Source organism: Papio anubis, unplaced genomic scaffold (assembly GCF_008728515.1).
Source record: "Papio anubis isolate 15944 unplaced genomic scaffold, Panubis1.0 scaffold124, whole genome shotgun sequence".
In the NCBI taxonomy this organism is placed as follows: Eukaryota; Metazoa; Chordata; class Mammalia; order Primates; family Cercopithecidae; genus Papio; species Papio anubis.
In genome coordinates this window covers 169,770-182,063 of record NW_022161181.1, presented here as the reverse complement: position 1 = coordinate 182,063, position 12,294 = coordinate 169,770, and the positions used below count along the sequence as shown (strand labels likewise).

At 47.1% G+C, this 12,294-nt stretch overlaps 1 protein-coding gene across 1 annotated transcript in view; it reads left to right on the top strand.

The window, feature by feature from the left end:
- The window catches only part of LOC116272542 (aromatase-like), a 91,546-nt gene that overhangs the window by 1,242 nt on the left and 78,010 nt on the right, over positions 1–12,294 (top strand). The window lies entirely within an intron of this gene.

Below are 12,294 nucleotides of genomic sequence, written 5' to 3'. Positions count from 1 at the left end.
TAGAAGCTGACAGATAAATCAGGTCTAGTCAATCAAAGGATGAAGAGCAGAAGACTTAGGCCAGAGAGAGCACTAGCATGTGTTGGATGGCCAGAAAAAGAAGGGAAGGAAGGCATGCAGGGGGTCAGCCCAAATAGGGGTCAGTATGCAGGGCTCTGGCCTCCAATCCTAAGACCCCTTGGGAGGGGAAGAGCATTCATTTTCTACTTCACTTTTTATGTACCTGCCTTGGCGGAAGAAGCCTTGGTCTTGGAGGTGTAGCCCCTGCATCCAAAATGAGATGAAGCCTGCCTCTGTCAAGTCAGGACCAGAAAGGCTAAGTTGATCTAACTTGGAAAGGAAGCTTTGTGCTATCTCAGTTTTATGCTGAGTGTCTGCCTTTGAGGGGCAAGAACAGCCACAGAGAACAAAGAATCTCAGGATATCAGAGAGAGGAGGCAACATAGCCAAGTCCAGTATGAGAAACCTGCCTTCTGGAGATTTCTTCATATAGCTGTTCTTTCAGCTGGTCTCTCCAGCTTCTGTCTGCCCCCAGTAGGTTGCCTCAAAGGCCCTTTTCCTATGATCATTCCAAGCCCCAGCGAAATACCTGTTTAATGCTCAATGTGGCAGTCCCCTTTGGATCTGACTTCCCTTCTGACAGCTTCCCCACCACCCTGTGAACTGGTTCCATTGTCTTCCCTGGAAAGGTAGTTCCCTTTCTTAGCCTCCTATTCACTTCTGTTCACCTCTTTTTCCTTCCTGCTGTTTCTCCAAAAACACTTTGCTGGCCTCCAATAATATTGGTGTCCAAATTCAGTTTGGGGCCTACCACTGTTTTATGCCTCTGTGGGTTACAATTTTCTTTGAGGAATGTCCTCATAACCATATATTTTTAAACTAAATAGTTTGCATGAATAGGGATCCCCAAGCATTTGATACAATAAGAAAGGCATAGAACGGGGGTGTAATTTGGGGGCAAGCGTGTTTGCTGTAGGAGGCAAAGGCAGCAGGAGCTGCTGGTTCCCAGTATAGGGTTGGAGGAGGAGCTGCTGGTGGTACTGCTCACATGCTGCATTCAGGCTGCTGGCACAGGGGGTTCCGGAGCTCCAGGCCTGGCAGGCATGGTGGGAGGAGCAGGCCCTTTGTGGTCTTTTTGAAACTCTAGGCCTTGCCAACTGATTGGGGAACAAGGGGTCAGTTTCACTCAATTCTCCTACAGGTGACTCAAACCTCTATCACACCCAACCATCTGCCCCAGAGATGATCTCTCCTATGAAAGCCGTTGAAATGCACCAAAGTGATTTATTGAGAGTCTTATCTCTCAATGAGAAGCTCATAGGCTACGTGCAGCCCTCTTGTTAGTTGTAGCTTAGGTCATAAGCGTAGAACCCAGTAAAACTGTGTAGAAAAATGTTGAAAGACTCCACAGAGCCTAGACAAGAAATTGAGATCATGGATTTGCCTTCTCTTTTAAAGACTCCTTAGGAGTCACTTCCTCCTCAAAATCCTTTTAATGGATTTCTATGAAGAAAATCATCTAAATAAGAGTTTTACTCAAACTGGGGTCAGTACTCCCTGGTGGCTCAGGACTCTGAGGGGAGCTGATAGACACGCTGCAGAAGCATACTGACAATGGTTTGGTCCTGCCTACCGGTTGCCGTTTCACTCTTCCTGTTGCTCAGATTGGCTGTGCATTCTCTTGCTTTCAAACAAATGTAACTGCATGAATGACAGTACTCCCATCCCCATTTCTGCCCAGCGAAATCCTACCTCTCCTCTTGGCTCAGCTCAAATGTCACCTCCTCTGTAGAACCTTCAATGAGTGTCCAGTGGGAGGTCAATATTCCCTCCTCTGGACTCAACCACCATTTGGTTGGGTGCTCCCCTACACTCTAAAAATGAGGGTGTTAGCAAAGGTCTTATCTCCCCTGCTGGGCTGTCAACAAGTGAGTAGAAGATTGCTGAGCATCGAAGCTAGGATAAGCCAGAAAGGTGGCACTTGTTTTTTCAGATGCCATTAAATTCCTGTAAAGGAACTTCTCGCTGAGGGTGCTCATTCTGTGTGGGGGGAACTGCATGAAAACACTCCTCATGGCCTTTTCTTTGCAAAGGCACAGTTAGGTCTGCAAACGCAGAATTTGAGCAGCTGTGGCAAAGCAGCCCTGATCACATGGCCCATCTTTTCCATTCTCTAGCTGTCCTGACCAAAGGCCACAGTGGAAACAGTTCTAAGAGCCACAAGAGCTGTGGAGGCAGAAGTAGAGGAGGAAAGACAAATGTCAAAATTCTTGGATGATCCTGGGTAGGAACTGGCCAATGGGGGATGAGAATGGGTAACAGAGCCTTTCACCTTTGGGGTCAGCAGCATGTCTGGATTCAGGACCAGAAGGCCAAAACATCTGTCAGCTGGGCAGCAGCTCCTGTGAATGAATCGCCTTTGTCTTGTTGGAGGCAGGATGAGTGTGAGTTTTTTTGCTCAACAGAAAGCCATGTAAACCAGGGATCAGATGGAAGCCCTGGTGGTGGCAAGAAGCCCAGCAGCCCTTCAGACAGAAGATGCCCATCAACAATGGAGAGGAGTACACAGGACCTCCAAAGGAAAGGTCCTCTGTCTTGGCGGAAGGCCCCTCACCTCTTCGTGAAGCCCTCTGGGGCAGAAAAAGGCCTTGCCGGTTCCAGCAAACCTTCGTGGAGCATGGGGGTGGCAGATAGGGTGCCTGGTCCCAGCCACTCCTCTCCCAACTTCCCACTAGCCACGTGGGCAAACTCACATTAGCAATGACCTCAGGCCTCCTTTGCTCATTTAAGGAAAAGCAGTGATCCCATTATCCCAGGGGTGATTCTTTGCCCCAGACGCAGCTTCTTTTCTCTAACTTCCTTCAGCCCTGCTGGCTTCTCCTCAGCAGTAGCTAATGTGGGATGATGATCAGCAGCAGTTGAGCTATTTTTAAGTTAACAAACTACCAATGCTAAGAGTTCCTGAGAAAGCCGGGGAATTTGGAGCCTCAGAAGCAAATGCTAAACGTGATTGATGGGCATGGAAGGGAATGTTCTGGACTGCTGTTCAAAAAAGGAATCCCTTGAATTTAATCTTAAAAATGGCCAAGCTGGAAGAGTCCTTAGAAACCATCTAGTCTGCTTTCTCCCTCCCTAGAAAATTTCTACAGATGAGAAAGTGAAGTGGATGATGGTTTAGGGCTGAGGCACTCAGCTGATGTAGAGCTGGAAGCCAGCTCTTCCTGATTCCTATGTGAATATTCTTTCCATAAAGATCAGTAGAATGTTTTTGGATTTCTTTATTTCAATGAGTTTCAATTATCACACTTTATTTTTTGTAGCATGGGCTCCATAAAACTAAATTATTGTACAAACTAAGTTAATTAAACAAACCCCAGACACAGAGTAACTTAAATGACATTGGGGTACTAAATCTCAGTTTATAGTCAATGGACAGATAACTCTGAAATATCAGCTGGTGGCATATCCAGATCAGTAAGGAAGGACCACCTGAACAGTGGCGGCATTCCAGCTGGTATGTCTTCCTGGGCTCTTGCTGCAGTACTTCCTTTCAGCTCCTGCTTTGCTCTCTGGGGTTAATTCAATATCCAGGGGCAGGGAGCCACACTCGGAAGGTCCTCTCCCTGCATCTAACTCCTGCTTCAACACCCAGCTCCAATGTCTTCTCTGTGAAGCCTTCCTGCATCTTTCCCCATTCCTCAGAGTAGCCTAAATCCTCTCCTAATGCCCCCTCTCTTTATAATACCCCTACAGTCACATTGTAACGTTACTGTGTTAGGCCCCCACCAGGCCTAGGGTTTTTTTTGTTTTGGTTTGGTTTTTGTCTCTTTGTCATTCCTACAGTGAATCTCTCCAGAAACACCAATGAACAGGTTTGACTGTACAAAGAGACTACAATGAGAATTTTAGTGCCAATATAGGAGATTTGGGACCCACACTAGGTAGAGTTTACTAGAAACAAGATACCCCTAACTGCGGTAGACATTGAACAGGGAGGGAGATACGGGAGGGAGAAGAGCAGTGGGGGTGTCTGCAGGAAAGCCTTGTTAAAATCATGGAGGCTGAGGTAGCTTATGGGAGCCTGGGTCTTAGAACTGACCCCTGGGTCATTGAAAGAGAAGCCCCTCTTGGAGGGGAATGAGAGGCTGCAGCAAGCAGCTCTGAGTCACACAATCAGGAAGACATTGAACGCTTGAGGCAAACAGCCATTATGACAAAGGAGAAAATGCGCTGTACTCCATGGGACTCTGTCTCCCCCCGTGGACCTAGCATGCTGGGCAAAGGCAGCTGTCGCTTGGCTTGAGGCTTATCTGTTAAAGAGGAGGCTGGTGTAAACCTAAACCGGGGGGCATGTGGAGATGAGGGAGAGGGCTGGCCGGGGTGTTTGGAGTCTGGGCCTGTCTCAGCTCTGCCACCAGTTGGTTGCATGGCCTTGAGTCAATCTGCTCCATCAGAATAATGTGGGCAAGATAAATTCTAAAGTTCTTCCAGGTCTAAAGGTCTGGGATCCTAGGGCTGCGTGAACCTGTTCCTACCTCAAACCTGTTCATTGGTGTCTCTGGAGAGAGATGGACACAAAAGTCGTCACTTGGCTCTTTTGGAAACAGTTGAGTCAAAAAAGTCTTGGCCTCCTGGTCATTTTTAACCAGGGCCTCACAGAAAACAGTTTGCAGTCCAACTGGTACACTGGCATGAGGCTGTACATCCTAACTGGGAGAGCAAACCGGAAACTTCTCCCCTTGGGTGTTCAAAAATACTTCATTTTTTTAAAATGGTCTTTTTAAAACTGTAAAGGTGTATAAAAACATTAGTTTTAGAACAATTGCTCCCCAATAATTTATTTTACGAACAGGAATATGAAAAATAAATGGTGGTGGGAGGAAGGATCCACTAAGAACACCTTTTTTAAATTTTGCTAAGTAAGGACGTTGAGGAAAAACACTCAAACTCCAATCTACCATCATTGTTTAATGTCCAGCAAACATGAAGCATTTTAATACCAAAAAGTGAGGAGAATATAATCTCAGCATAAAGGAACAACCTTTTAAGCTGAATTTAGCACTATGGAAAATGTGCCTCATTGTCCATACTTTTAGCGAGTTTCCCACAGACGTACACCGGCCCCATGGATTGGCGCGCTGAGGATCACCAGTTTAGGGGTGCCAGTGCCTTCTGACAAAGGCCCGTGGATCCCCATGACTGCCTGTCTGTTCTTTTTAGAGACCTGCCCACACTGCAGAGAAGTGATTGTGAAGGTCTCCAACCCTGTCATGCCCCCACGTGCCATCTTGACTTGGGAGAGGGACACTCACAAAACCATGTCAAATCGACATCCATTTCTTTCTCTTTCCCTCAGGTCTCAGGGGAAGAACACACTTTTCCTCTGCTCCTCGGATTCTTTCTCTCAAGGCCTCTTCTACAAAAATCCCTGCCCAGAGGGTTACTGCTAAAATAAAGCGCCCATGTCTGTCCCCTTTCCTGGCTCCCAACTGACTTGCCTGCCTCTCCTTGCTGCTGTCCCCGCCTGTTCCCCTTCATGCTGGTTCTAGAAAGATGTGGTGTTTTTCTCAGACCCCAGCCCCTCTGGCCTCCCTGCCATCCAGCTTCTAGCCTCCCCTCTCTGGAATCTATGGAAGAATCATCAAGTAGATTCTGGAAATCCAGGAGTCTGTCCTTGGTCATGGTCATCCTCAACCTGTGTTCTTGAGAACGTTCGTGTGCTCCCAGAAACATTCTTTCGCCTGCCTTTCCTGGTCTGGCCACATTTGACTGTGTCACTCCTCTTTTCTCACTCTTCTCTGCCCTCCATAGACCTCTGTGCTGCCAGGGCTTCCTAACGGAAGGGTTTGGCTAGCTCCCCAAAGCCATCCAGAACTGGACCCAAAGGACCCAGCTGAACTTGAACGTCCTTTTATCTGCCCAGGAGATGGGAAGATGCCAAGACCATGCTTCAGTGCTGTCCCGCATCTGTCTTTCTGAGTTTGGACTTGGTTTTTCCACTATATTCCATTCAATAGAATTTTCCATTATATTCCACAGTGTCTTACCTAACTCTAGCTTTCTATACTCAACAGCAATGCCTCCTGAGAGGCTTCTGAGTGTTAAGTACTCTGTTGTGTGCTTTTGAGGACCAGGGTGTTAGTAAGGCACAGTCTTTGCCTTTGCAGGGCTCACAGATTCATAGGGAAAATAGATGTTCCAGCTACAGTGACGCAAGGCAATCTGGCAGTAACTCCAGAGAGATGAATGATAGGCTGGGCCTAGGGATGGAGGGGAGCGGGTAATAGAGGATCCTAAGGAAACTGAGAGAAGAGGGGCTGGAGTGGGGCTGGTCTGCGCTCCTGTGTAATGCCTTGGCTAACATTTTACTTGTCCTTCTGAATCACCCTGGCATTGTCAACAAAGAATAATGTATGATCCTTCTTGGAGTAAGGAGACCTCAGCAGTGCTTCACAAAAAATTCTATTGTAAATTTTGTGTCCTACCTCAAATTAATTTAAAAAAATTAAAAAAAAACCATGTTGTTAATTTGCCCCAAGCCTACTCAGCTGCTGAAGAATTTTGAGTATTCAGCTAGAGATCTTTGTAACGAACAAGTAGCTCAATTATTCTGCTTTCATTATACAATGTATCAGACATTCTTTGGCATCAAGGCATTAAAGCACATTTTCTCTGGCAAATGGCAAGAATATCTGATTTGAAGACATACCCTACACAAGTGGTTCTTTACTAAATGAAGTTCCATTTAAAAATAAGAGTTTTCACATGATTTAACCTCTTGTAGTCTGGTCTCAGCTGGCTCATTCCAGGGAGTTCTTAGCTCACACTTGCTAGTATTTTTTTTACAATTGTGCGAATTCTACAGTTGGCAATATTGTTCACCAGGCATTGAACTCTTTTACTTATTATTATTTTAATAGGTTTTTGGGGAACAGGTGGTGTTTGGTTACATGAACAAGTTCTTTAGTGGTGATTTGATATTTTGGCACACCTATCACCCAAGCAGTGTACACCATACCCAGTGTGTTTTATTTTGTCCCTCACCCCCTCCCACCCTTTCCCCCAAATCCCCAAAGTCCTTTATAAGGCACTGAACTCTTAAGCCTTGTTCCTTGTTCCCACGGCTCAGCCAGTTGTGTTGGTCCTTTCCTCTGCTTTATTTAGTTGCTTCCTCTGGAGGCTGGCCTTTTCTACCCAAGACACTATGGGCAGTGGAGCACTCCATCCATATTCTCCCAGACATGCTCCTCAATGCCAAGCAGAGAATCAGAGCACCTGGTGTTTGGGGACCAGGCCTGTGTTCACTAAAGGGCCCCAGTCAAAGGAAATGGCTTCTCTTGTTAAAAAAAAAAAAGTACTTTCTGCCCATGAAGAAGGACCCCGACCTTCCCCCAGTGTAAATGCATAGGCAGGACCCCCACTACCGTCTGCTCCTTTGTGCAGTTGAGGAAAAGGTGTCCCATCTGGATGGATACAAAGCTTGGCAGGAAAGAAGGGGCAGGATTTCAGTTCCCTTGCCCCCGTGCAAGTGAAGGAAGCTTTAACCTGAGGTTTATTTAACGCTGTTTTCCCCACACAGCTGCCTTCCCAATTCAAAGGCTCAAGAACATTGAAAGGTGTATGCCAAGGGACAGACTAAACCTGTGACAGAGATGATTGCCAGTTTATGAAAATGCTGAAAGCTTTCCATAAATTTGGGATGCACAAGGCACCTTGCCGTCACATGCTGGGTCAATCCCATTGCAGCAGGGATGACGTTCAGGAGCCTAGCATTTTGTTGAAATACATTATTCTGCAGGCTGGTGGTGGTTATAAACTCACTACCAGCAAGCAGTTGGGGATGAAAGGAGAAACATTATAAAACGGTTGCCACTAAAGTGTAGTCTGTTCAGGGCCAATAATTAACCCTAGTTGGGGATGATTTCTCTCTTTGACCATCACCAGGGTTGAGAGCCGAGGGACTATGCCTGTCCAATTTGATTGTTAGGCTAGTCCAAAGGAGAGTTCCTCCACCTTCATCCATCGTTACTGGGTCTCTCCTCTTTCTTTTACTGCCAAATTTCTTGAAAGAAGGGTCCACACTTGCTGTCTCAATAGCTTCTCTGCCTTGCATCTGACTGACTGAGTGACTGACTGACGAGAGGTCACAATATCTTGGACTGCTGAAGTAGCCAGTCTTTTCTTGTTTTCCCACCCTATTTGTCAGTGTAAAGTGTTCTAAGCTGATGGCTTCTCTTTCCTTTTTTTCTACTTTCTTCCTTGGACTCCAGTTAAATGACCCTCTCCAAGTTACCTCTACCCTCGTGGCTGCTTTTCTGCTTCTTCATTAGTGCCTAAGCCGAGTGTATTGCTCAAGGTTCTAGCCTGAGCTTTTTCCCTGATTATCTTCTGTGTTGGAGGTTTGGCCCACTCGTGGGGTTTCCGTGATAACAACTCTGCGACAGACTCCCAGAGTCATCTCAGCCGGTCTCATCTATGTCCAGTCCTCAATGCCCACAATTCAACATGTTCAAGACTGTCATCTCCCCTCTCTATGTTGGTCCTGCTGCGGCTTCTTTAGAGAAATCATCAAGACTTTGGAGTCATACACCTAGGTTGGAATCCTAGTTGTACACTTTTCTGTGTGGCCTTTGAAATGAAGTCCTTTTTTCTCATGTTCTGTGAATGCTACCAATGCTCATTATACAATAAGCACTTGTCAAATGCTGGTCTCCTTCCCCATTCTTTATTAGCATGAACATTTCCCCTCTATAGTGGGCTTGGAATCATCTAGTTTTTCATTGTAATAATGTACTTTCTCCTCCCCTGCACCTCTGCAAGCCCATTTCTCTGGAAACAACTCTCACGTTGGTCCTCTCCTTTCAATGTTAAGGGACGTCATCTGGGCCCATGCAACCAGTCTCTCTGCCTTTAGGCTCTGCCCACCCAATCCTCTCTGCCCGCCACTACTGCCTGAAGCATGTTTCAGATCACATTCCCACCCAAAAACTGCCAGTGCCCCCACTCTCAGTTCCATACCTTTACTTTCAAGGTTTTTAATGATCTGCCTCAAACCTAGTTTTCTGCCAAACTTAGGATGGCTCAATCACATGGCATGCTGGGACTTCAGTGACAGAATCCAAGGGGGTAGGGTAACCAGGGTAGCCAGTGTTTATCCCAAAGCCTCCAATCTGGAGGTTGGGGCAATGCTTTAGGGCCCTAATGATGCTCAACGTGAAATAGGGCTTCACCTATACCTGGGCGCTGGGCTCTGGTCCTCAGGGCAAAGATCCTAGGCAAGAAGATCAATGACTGGGTCCCAGCCAAGCTGCTTAAAAGCCAGGGCAGCACTAGAGGACCAGTTGGAAGTCCCGAGTCTTGGGAAAAGGAGGCAAAATCTCAACCCCTATGTATAGAGCAACATGACGCTGGGAGGGAAAGAAGAAGGCAATGCAGTGGTCCTGGGCTTCTAGGTTAATTCTGAGGGTCGCCCCGCAACTGTTCATCTTTCTCTTCCCTGGCTTTAGGCATGTATCTTGCAAATAGTGCTTGCTTAATTGGTCTGACACAACTCCCTACACTTACCCCTTCTTTCCATATAAAGTGCCAGGTCCTCTGAAAGCCCCCTATATCACCTGGCCAATTGGAATTTTCACAGCCAGGATAGAAAACAGGCGAGGTTTGGGTTGTAAATCTCCATCTTAGGCATTGAATAGGATGTGTAGCCAGTTCATGGAAGACATTTTTCACTCTTCTGAAGACTTAGGAATAAAAAACGGCCCTTACTGTTATCATTTGGTCAGAAGCCATTCTTTTTCCACTTTAAAGAACCAAAACTTCCTCCAGTTCAGAAACAGTAAATGAATGGTCCACCATGTGCTGAGAACTTTGCTGTTCACCATCATGGCTGCTCCTAGCAGCATCTATGCAAGCACCCCATGGATGCTATCCAGGGTTTCTTCTTTTTATTATTAATAGCTAACATTTACTGAGTGCTTACTATATGCCAGGCACTGTGCAAAGGGAAACACAATGCCTCAGTCCCAGGTAGTTCCTGGGAAACTGAACAGAACCTTAAATAGAAACTGAGGAGTTAGGGGAGTGAGGGCTCACTGGGGCTGTGACCCCAGGGGAGACGATACTCAACAGATGGTTTTGCAACTCAACCTCAGATTCAGGCCTGCTATATCACTTTCACTCACTCAGTAGTAGGCTTGGCATTTAGTGAGGGACAGGGGCATGGTGGGAGGTTTGGGGTGCTGTTCAGGCTTGGCCCTCACCAGCCTCTGCTGGGAATGGTGGCATGACTGTTGTGTAGGGTGTTGGGGAGCTGGAAGAAGACTCTTCCTCAGCCTCTCCCACTCTATCCCAGCCCCCTCTCATCTCCCCACACCCTTCAAGGTTAAATATTAAAAATTCCCTTCACAGGGTGAGCTTTCAGTCCTTGATTCACTCCAAACAGGCTTCAAATGCAAATAGCTCTAGAGAAGGTTAACAAGGTTGCCTCAAATTATTTGGCAAGGGTTGGGGAGAGGATGCCCAGGAACCCTGGCTGGCTGGAGAGTGGGGAGAAAAGGGGGCACAATGGGAAGCTGTAGGCAAACACCTGCCATCATAGCATTGCAGAAGGCCCCAAAGGACCCAGCCAATGTGACACAGGTTGGTGTAAAAGCCTCTCATGGGAAGAAACCCTGAATGATGACAAGCAGAGCCAAGTTCACGTCCCTGTGGATGAGAGTGTGGCTCTGGGAATGTGAAGCCTGGAGCAGGAGTCAGGGGCAGGGGGGCTCTAGGAGAGCTGCTCCGTGCCCAGAATTGTGCTGGGAATGGCATAAGCAGTGGCCCGGTCAACTTGCTCATCCTAGGCCCCCTCTTCCCAAATTTAAGATTGGAAAATGAATTATTTTAAAATGTCTCTGGAATCTTGTGTACAGTCTAACAAGGCATTCGAAATGTAAAGATTTGTGTATTTAGGAAAGCATGAGGTAAATTACCCTTCATTGAAATACATATATATATGCCAGTGCCCCCACTCTCAGTTCCATACATTTACTTTCAAGGTTTTTAATGATCTGCCTCAAACCTAGTTTTCTGCCAAACTTAGGATGGCTCTACATATATATATGTAATACCATAGGGAGTAGAATTGTCTCAAACAATTCAGCATGTCGGCTTGTCAGGGACCTGTACCCACCATCCTGTTCTTCAACAAAGAATGTAACTAACCAAAAACGCTGGTTCTGTAGCAATGACCGCATTTGAGAACAACCCCACTTCCTGCACTTAGTTCACTCATCATTTCCCTTGGCACTGCAAGAAGGAGGTCAGAATGCAGTTGTGTGAGGGGGAGGTCACTGCCACATTGCAGATCTTTTGCTCATGATGAAGCTTGGCAAGTTAGGCTGGGAGATGACAGGGCTCTCTCATCGGTGTTGGTTTAGCCGCTACGGGTGGGGCTGGCTGGGAGGGCAAAGGGCACAGCCATCCTTCATGCAATTCCATAATGGACAGTAGGATATGGGGGAAGGGTGTCTCACCAGAGGAGCAAGGCAGAGCCCAGATCACGGCTGTCATGCCTGAGAACAGTCTGCATTTAACAAGGAGCAGGCTTGTGGGGCCAGAAGGTCAGATCTGGGCTCTGATTTTCAGGAAAAAGCAAGGATGGGAGAGTAAGTGGGGACAAGAACAAAGGAGGAGGCTAAGAGGACAGTTTCCCTGTAGTGGGCCGCAGGAGCATGCCAAAGGGTGAGAGGATGGAGCACATACCAGACTGCTTATCTGAAATGAGGAGGCTCCCTTAGATAAAGCAAGAACACGGTGGTGAACCCTGAGGTGCAAGACTTCAGGTTTCAGCAACCCCCAAGGGGTGTGGGATGGTGGAGAAGCTGTGACTCAAGTAGCAGCTGTGGAACACTAGTGGCCAACCCAAGGGTGGACTATGGGGGGTGGGCGGTGAGTTGCTGCCACACTTTGGACAGTGGGCAGAGCAGTGGCAGCTTGAACAAGAATTCCTGTCTCCAGATTGGGCTGGGAGTATGGCAGGATTGAGCACACAGATAACTCAGCTGTCAGGACCTGAGGAGGGCCAGGGATGGTAGGGGCTGGGGACAAAAGCAAAGGGTAAGCAGTTTCATTCATTGAAAAATCACTGCACAACTGCTGAGCGCTCCCAACACCAGCAGGCCAGGGATAGGAAGATGAGTAAGACATGGTCCTTACTCTTGAGAGGTTTGTGATTGCTGTAGGAGAGCTAGACTGGGGAAAATAGAGACTCCAGTGCCTTAAGATACTTAAGTCAAACTCATGGTGCTTTGA